Source organism: Rattus norvegicus, chromosome X (genome assembly GCF_036323735.1).
Source record: "Rattus norvegicus strain BN/NHsdMcwi chromosome X, GRCr8, whole genome shotgun sequence".
In the NCBI taxonomy this organism is placed as follows: domain Eukaryota; kingdom Metazoa; phylum Chordata; class Mammalia; order Rodentia; family Muridae; genus Rattus; species Rattus norvegicus.
In genome coordinates this window covers 83246390-83255365 of record NC_086039.1, presented here as the reverse complement: position 1 = coordinate 83255365, position 8976 = coordinate 83246390, and the positions used below count along the sequence as shown (strand labels likewise).

At 37.7% G+C, this 8976-nt stretch overlaps 1 long non-coding RNA gene across 1 annotated transcript in view; it reads right to left on the bottom strand.

Annotated features, from left to right (window-relative positions):
- Positions 1-205: 205 nt before the first annotated feature.
- Positions 206-8976, bottom strand: part of LOC120099283 (uncharacterized) — a 30089-nt gene continuing 21318 nt past the window's right edge. The window contains exon 4 of the long non-coding RNA XR_005498352.1: positions 206-1652. This is a non-coding gene — a long non-coding RNA (uncharacterized LOC120099283). The remainder of the gene's footprint in view (positions 1653-8976) is intronic.

Here is an 8976-nt window from a genome sequence, read left to right as displayed (position 1 = left end):
AGATATTTATTTGCAGTTTCCTTTTCAACTATGTTTATTAAAACTCCAAGACAAAAAGAAAATTCATTACTATCATAGTATGGAGTAAATTATGATACATATATAATTAAATGATTTATACATTTATAATTAAACTATTTATAATTAAAATTATGATACTTACTATAAATCTACTCTAATATACAGTATTTTCTTGGAAACTAATTGAAGAGACAAAAATTTCTACCTTTAAGGAATGTATATAAAAGTTACTAGTTAGACATACGAGAACAAATGAAGTACATAAAAATCACAAATCAGTTACCGTCTATAGAGGTAAGTTTGGAAGGCTAGGCAAACAAAACTTATTGATGTTCACTAATCAAATATAAAAGGCAATTTACATAATAAAATGTACACAATTTGGAAGTAAAGGATAGATTTTCTTGTCCATTTACTTCAAATTCCAGTTAGTCAGCAGTTTATCTGGTAGGATATAGGAACTACAAGCAAACTTCATGCATTCTATATTTTACATCAGACTAAATCTGGTATGAATAATGATTGAAGCCAAGTGTTTTACCTTGGATTTAATGTTTTAATTCAGATACCCTAAACACAAAATCTTATAACACAATATATTTAAAAATATTAAATTTGAAAAGCACATTTTGTGAATAACATTACTTTGTACAGTTTGCTTTCATGTATAAATTACGTATACACTTGAAAACTCTCAAGAAATCTATTTTTAAAATGAATATTTTCAGTATATACAAATCTACTGTTCCTTATATGCAATTTTTTGATAATGCTTTCAATGATTATTTCTAGTGTTACTACTTTAAAAATATATCAGATGTAATTTGTTGACTGTCAAGTGCCATTGAATTTCTAAAGATATAAAATTGACTTTTGGACATTTGCCAACTAATAAGTACCCAATAACTGCATTCCTTGTTTATAGTATTTTTAGACATGGTTTATTTAGATTATGTTTATTTTTTCAAGTATATGACAGTAAAATTATCTTCATTTATTAACATTTCCAAAATAGGTGAAAATAAGCCAAAAATTTAAATTGTCACAATTGGAATTTTTAAGCATTATATGTCATCAGAGCATACAAAGTGCTTTGGGAGTAATTACCTAGCCAAAAGAGTTTTAGAATGTGAAGTGACACCATAATATACAGAAAATAAAATTATAAGTTGATACAATATTGCTAAAATTCCTTCCCTAGGGGAAACATGCAAGGTCTGCCTTCTCTAATAAGGTCCCAATGACAAACAAAGGCACAATTCTGCCAAAGTTTGCTCTGGTAAATCAATGAGCTTCCTTAATGAGCATAGGAAAGGTGTTACTTACAGAGATATGGGTGCAGAATTTGGGGAACTGCTGAAATGATCTTTTACAATGTAGCACAGATTAATGCCTCAAGATGTCAGTTGCTTGGTTCAGAGGACAGCCATGACACATATTACCGCTTCTTCTCATTCTTAGATTCTTTCTTCCTTTCTTTTCTAAAATGTTCCCCCAGTCCCAAAGAAGATGATATAGAAGAATAGCTATATTTCTGCCATTCCAGTGAGGGACCACATCATCATGCTGTTTGATACATTGCTCCATTTCCAGAATGTGGAAGATATTGTATTTTGGTGATGTCTCTTTGCCTGCAAAAACACAAAAGGAGAGAAAACAGGAAACAAAAAAAATATCCTCAGGACCCTGACTTAAATATCTATAGCAGTAAACAGAAATTCTTAGACACAACAATAAAGGCTGATATTCATAGTACCCATGACACCATCCCAGTCCTGGCACTGGGGTTTTCATTTAGCAATCATATAACTTATTGGAGGACTTTCTTCTACCCATGCAGTGTTGATTTAACAACACATTCTGTCTTTCAATTAATCCTGCCATAGTAAGGTTGTAGGGAAGATAATAAGTGCCTTTTTACGAGTGGCCTCAGCTTAGGCTTACACATTAGCGTTCTTGAAATTAATGCCTCTGTCATTATCAGTTGTACCCATACATAAAACTGAAATGTCAAAGTCTATCCGGCAGTGATATACTTCCTCCAAAAAAGTCACATCTACTCCAACAAGGCCACACTACCAATAATACAACTCCCTATGAGTGTATGTGGGCCACTTTCATTCAGACCATCATTGCTTTCATCAAGCAATTCTACTAATTGGAATAAACCTAATGGGACCAGATAGTATGATGCATGAATAGAGTAATTTACTGTAACACCAGCAGCTTTGGCTATTTTCCATCCATGCTGACCCTAGGCTATATATGAACCTGGCAGTCTGCTTCTAGGTCTACCTGGGAGTAGGTGACCCTCATATTCTAAGGTCATCACTTTCCTGATTCCAGAAGGGACTCAGAGAGTGGCAGACCGACACTTGAAAAAACACTTGTGACTCGTGCTCCTTTTGTAGCATTCTGTATATTCCTTTCCATTTCTGTTGTTCTCACAGTGTTCTTCCCACTACTTTCTGCTTTCCCCAGTTCCACTGGGCCATCCACATGATAAAATATTTGAATACCACACAATTGTCTGTATAGATGGTCATGGGTTACTACTAGCCATATAGCTCATAGTTAAGCCCACTGGTTACTTTCTAGACCCATAGTGTTCATGTTCATTCATGTCTCTACCACTACTCATTCATGTTTGATGTCCTTTCTGGTATTATTCAGGTACCTGATATCAGTGAAAATTATGTATGCTCCTTCTAGAACTTGATAGGAGGGTCAAGAATAGGAGGCAGGTGGGGAGGCTTGGTGGTTTGACAAAATACTGGTTCATAACACATTAGTAATTGGGGTTTTTTAATACCACCTCTAGTTGCTGTAAATACACATATCACCTTGTATTGTATTTCTTTTCCAGAAGCAATAAATGCCTTTGATCTACCTCTATGGAATATGAAGTTTTCATGATAATTGGGGCAGAGCCAATAATGGATTTGTCCTGTTGCTGTACCGTATATAGCATCAACAATTGTTTTTCTAAGGCTGTATGTATTCTGAGCTTCTTCGTCTTTCCATGACCAAGACAAAACCCTTTGGGACTTTTTTCTGATCATTGTTGTCAGGGGTCACAAACAAAGCCCTCTGGGCTGCTAGTGACTTCTAGTAGGAAAAAACATTGGTGAATATGGGGGAACAGATTCTTAACAAGTATCTTGCTTTGCTAAAAGGCTTCTTGAGTCTTCCCATCCCAATCCCACATATCAACTCTATTAATCAGTTTATACTGAGGTTGGATGACATGCACATAGTAGTTTATAAAAAAAACTAACCAATATCCTAGAAGACTCAAAAACACCTGAAAGCTGTTTTGTACTCATATGCACAGGTTGTTGCAAAAAGATTTGGTAGCTTTGTCATGAATGTCCTACCTGACTAGAGCACTTCCTAAAACTTGATACTTTTGTCTTGAATGCTTGTACTTATGGGGATTGATTTCCCATCCATACCCTATCAGATGCATTTGTAAGTCTTCTAGATGGGCTTCCAAAGCCTTCAGAATACTAAGACATTAGCATTATATCATTTATATAATGAAAGCTCTTTATAGAGTACAATTTTACACAGAGTGATATGGTGGGATCCCAGGGCACCATCCCACAACAAATGGTGAATCTATGCAGATAACTTTGTTGAAGTACTCTGAAGCTCTATTGTCATTTTGTTTCATGTGAGTGCCAACTGGTCTTGGAACTCAGTAGTTAAGGGGATCCTGAAAACCATTGTTTATTAAATTCCATAGGTACATGAACCTTTGAAACCTCACTACCTGCAACAACTGTTCAGTTAGAAGGGCAATTTTGACAACAGCTGTGAAATTTGAAGACACTAGCTTATTCAGCTTCCTGTAATGAACTCTTATTGTACAGGTGCCATCTGGGTTTGTAATTTGCCACACCCAACTGTTGAAATTTCATGGGCTTGGTGAATGACTTCTACTTTTTAGAGTTCTTGAATGGTTTTAGTAATTGCATCTTGATCCCAAGGGAACCTATTCTGTTTGATACTTACTGCACTATTGGGGGTAACTTTTTAGGCTGTCAACCTACCATCCACCTAATAGCTGCATTTACTTTTCACTTCTCAGTTGACTTTTCTCCAAACGAAATCATTAGGGTATGTCATAGTAGGACATGTGACTTCATAATATTCTCTTTTAGAAGCAAGATACACATTATACCTCTCTCTCTCTCTCTCTCTCTCTCTCTCTCTCTCTCTCTCTCTCTCTCTCTGTGTGTGTGTGTGTGTGTGTGTGTGTGTAATCACCTAGTCACCTATCTGTGTTTCCTCATGCCCATCCACTACCATCCATTGGCCCAATAATGTTTTGTGGCCATCATGTATCAATATATGCACTAGAACCCAAGCATTCTGCATAGTGGTAAAGGAGCAGAATGCATGCCCCCTTTCCCCTTGTATGGACCTCATCTGTGGGCAACCTTGGCTAATCTATCAAAGGAAGGACTGGTGAAGCCTTACTCCACTGCAGGCCTGGCACTATAAATCACCTATTTCTCTTGTTTGTCTTATTCTCATGGATTAAAGCTCCCCACAGGCTAACCAACAGAACATTGAGTGCTCCATTAGCGTTGTCCCTAGAGACTTCTGAGCAGTATAACTATACCCATATCTACATGTTTGGTTGATACAGAAAGACATTTTTGATTGACCCCTTACCCCTCATTCCATCTTGGCTTAGTACATTGTACACACAACTTACATGCTGGTCTAGATTGATCAAAGCCTTCTCTAATTCATGTAAGTCTTTTCATGCCACGAGGTTCTGTCTCCAAAGATCTGTACAAGTCCTGTGGTTCTTTATTATTATTATTATTATTATTATTATTATTATTATTATTATTATTAACTTGAGTATTTCTTATTAACTTGAGTATTTCTTATATACATTTCGAGTGTTATTCCATTTCCCAGTTTCCGGGCAAACATCCCCCTCCCCCCTCCCCTTCCTTATGGGTGTTCCCCTCCCAGGCCTCCCCCCATTGCCACCCTCCCCCCAACAGTCTAGTTCACTGGGGGTTCAGTCTTAGCAGGACCCAGGGCTTCCCCTTCCACTGGTGCTCTTACTAGGATATTCATTGCTACCTATGAGGTCAGAGTCCAGGGTCAGTCCATGTATAGTCTTTAGGTAGTGGCTTAGTCCCTGGAAGCTCTGGTTGCTTGGCATTGTTGTACATATGGGGTCTCGAGCCCCTTCAAGCTCTTCCAGTTCTTTCTCTGATTCCTACAACGGGGGTTCTATTCTCAGTTCAGTGGTTTGCTGCTGGCATTCGCCTCTGTATTTGCTGTATTCTGGCTGTGTCTCTCAGGAGCGATCTACATCCGGCTCCTGTCGGTCTGCACTTCTTTGCTTCATCCATCTTGTCTAATTGGGTGGCTGTATATGTATGGGCTACATGTGGGGCAGGCTCTGAATGGGTGTTCCTTCAGTCTCTGTTTTAATCTTTGCCTCTCTCTTCCCTGCCAAGAGTATTCTTGTTCCCCTTTTAAAGAATGAGTGAAGCATTCACATTTTGATTATCCGTCTTGAGTTTCATTTTTTCTAGGCATCTAGGGTAATTCAAGCATTTGGGCTAATAGCCACTTATCAATGAGTGCATACCATGTATGTCTTTCTGTGATTGGGTTAGGTCACTCAGAATGATATTTTCCAGGTCCAACCATTTGCCTACGAATTTCATAAAGTCATTATTTTTGATAGCTGAGTAATATTCCATTGTGTAGATGTACCACATTTTCTGTATCCATTCTTCTGTTGAAGGGCATCTGGGTTCTTTCCAGCTTCTGGCTATTATAAATAAGGCTGCAATGAACATAGTAGAGCACGTGTCTTTTTTATATGTTGGGGCATTATATCTTGGGGTATATGCCCAAGAGAGGTATAGCTGGATCCTCAGGCAGTTCAATGTCCAATTTTCTGAGGAACCTCCAGACTGATTTCCAGAATGGTTGTACCAGTTTGCAATCCCACCAACAATGGAGGAGTGTTCCTCTTTCTCCACATCCTCGCCAGCATCTGCTGTCCCCTGAGTTTTTGATCTTAGCCATTCTCAATGGTGTGAGGTGAAATCTCAGGGTTGTTTTGATTTGCATTTCCCTTATGACTAAAGATGTTGAACATTACTTTAGGTGTTTCTCAACCATTCGGCATTCCTCAGCTGTGAAATCTTTGTTTAGCTCTGAACACCATTTTTTAATAGGGTTATTTGTTTCCCTGCGGTCTAACTTCTTGAGTTCTTTGTTTATTTTGGATATAAGGCCTCTATCTGTTGTAGGATTGGTAAAGCTCTTTTCCAAATCTGTTGGTTGCCGACTTGTCCTAACCACAGTGTCCTTTGCCTTACAGAAGCTTTGCAGTTTTATGAGATCCCATTTGTCGATTCTTGATCTTAGAGCGTAAGCCATTGATACTTTGTTCAGGAAATTGTTTCCAATGCCCATGTGTTCCAGATGCTTCCCTAGTTTTTCTTCTATTAGTTTGAGTGTATCTGGTTTGATGTGGAGGTCCTTGATCCACTTGGACTTAAGCTTTGTACAGGGTGAAAAGCATGGATCGATCTGCATTCTTCTACATGTTGACCTCCAGTTGAACCAGCACCATTTGCTGAAAAAGCTATCTTGTTTCCATTGGATGGTTTTGGGTCCTTTGTCAAAAATCAAGTGACCATAGGTGTGTGGGTTCATTTCTGGGTCTTCAATTCTATTCCATTGGTCTATCTCTCTGTCTCTGTACCAATACCATGCAGTTTTTATCACTATTGCTCTGTAATACTGCTTGAGTTCAGGGATAGTGATTCCCCCTGAAGTCCTTTTATTGTTGAGGATAGCTTTAGCTATCCTGGGTTTTTTGTTATTCCAGATGAATTTGCAAATTGTTCTGTCTAACTCTTTGAAGAATTGGATTGGTATTTTGATGGGGATTGGATTGAATCTGTAGATTGCTTTTGGTAAAATGGCAATTTTTACTATATTAATCCTGCCAATCCATGAGCATGGGAGATCTTTCCATCTTCTGAGGTCTTCTTCAATTTCCTTCTTCAGTGTATTGAAGTTCTTATTGTACAGATCTTTTACTTGCTTGGTTAAAGTCACACCGATGTACTTTATATTATTTGGGTCTATTATGAAGGGTGTCGTTTCCCTAATTTCTTTCTCGGCTTGTTTCTCTTTTGTATAGACGAAGGCAAATGATTTATTTGAGTTAATTTTATACCCAGCCACTTTGCTGAAGTTGTTTATCAGCTTTAGTAGTTCTCTGGTGGAACTTTTGGGATCACTTAAATATACTATCATATCATCTGCAAATAGGGATATTTTGACTTCTTCTTTTCCGATCTGTATCCCCTTGTCCTCCTTTTGTTGTCTGATTGCTCTGGCTAGAACTTCAAGAACTATATTGAATAAGTAGGGAGAGAGTGGGCAGCCTTGTCTAGTCCCTGATTTTAGTGGGATTGCTTCAAGTTTCTCTCCATTTAGTTTAATGTTAGCAACTGGTTTGCTGTATATGGCTTTTACTATGTTCAGGTATGGGCCTTGAATTCCTATTCTTTCCAGGACTTTTATCATGAAGGGGTGTTGAATTTTGTCAAATGCTTTCTCAGCGTCTAATGAAATGATCATGTGGTTTTGTACTTTCAGTTTGTTTATATAATGGATCACGTTGATGCTTTTCCGTATATTAAACCATCCCTGCATGCCTGGGATGAAGCCTACTTGGTCATGGTGGATGATTGTTTAGATGTGCTCTTGGATTTGGTTTGCCAGAATTTTGTTGAGTATTTTTGCGTCGATATTCATAAGGGAAATTGGTCTGAAGTTCTCTTTCTTTGTTGTGTCTTTGTGTGGTTTAGGTATAAGAGTAATTGTGGCTTCGTAGAAGGTATTTGGTAGTGTTCCATCTGTTTCAATTTTGTGGAATAGTTTGGATAATATTGGTATGAGGTCTTCTATGAAGGTTTGATAGAATTCTGCACTAAACCCGTCTGGACCTGGGCTCTTTTTGTTGGGAGACCTTTAATGACTGCTTCTATTTCCTTAGGAGTTATGGGGTTGTTTAACTGGTTTATCTGTTCCTGATTTAACTTCGGTACCTTGTATCTGTCTAGGAAATTGTCCATTTCCTGAAGATTTTCAAGTTTTGTTGAATATAGGTTTTTATAGTAAGATCTGATGATTTTTTGAATTTCCTCTGAATCTGTTGTTAGGTCTCCCTTTTCATTTCTGATTTCGTTAATTTGGACACACTCTCTGTGTCCTCTCGTTAGTCTGGCTAAGGGTTTATCTATCTTGTTGATTTTCTCAAAGAACCAACTTTTGGTTCTGTTGATTCTTTCTATGGTCCTTTTTGTTTCTACTTGGTTGATTTCAGCTCTGAGTTTGATTATTTCCTGCCTTCTACTCCTCCTGGGTGTATTTGCTTCTTTTTGTTCTAGAGCTTTTAGGTGTGCTGTCAAGCTGCTGACATATGCTCTCTCCTGTTTCTTTCTGCAGGCACTCAGCGCTATGAGTTTTCCTCTTAGCACAGCTTTCATTGTGTCCCATAAGTTTGGGTATGTTGTACCTTCATTTTCATTAAATTCTAAAAAGTTTTTAATTTCTTTCTTTATTTCTTCCTGACCAGGTTATCATTGAGTAGAGCATTGTTCAATTTCCAAGTATATGTGGGCATTCTTCCTTGATTGTTATTGAAGACCAGTTTTAGGCCGTGGTGGTCCGATAGCACGCATGGGATTATTTCTATCTTTCTGTACCTGTTGAGGCCCATTTTTTGACCAATTATATGGTCAATTTTGGAGAAAGTACCATGAGGAGCTGAGAAGAAGGTATATCCTTTTGCTTTTGGATAGAATGTTCTATAAATATCCGTTAAGTCCATTTGGCTCATGACTTCTCTTAGTCTGTCTACATCTCTGTTTAATTTCTGTTTCCATG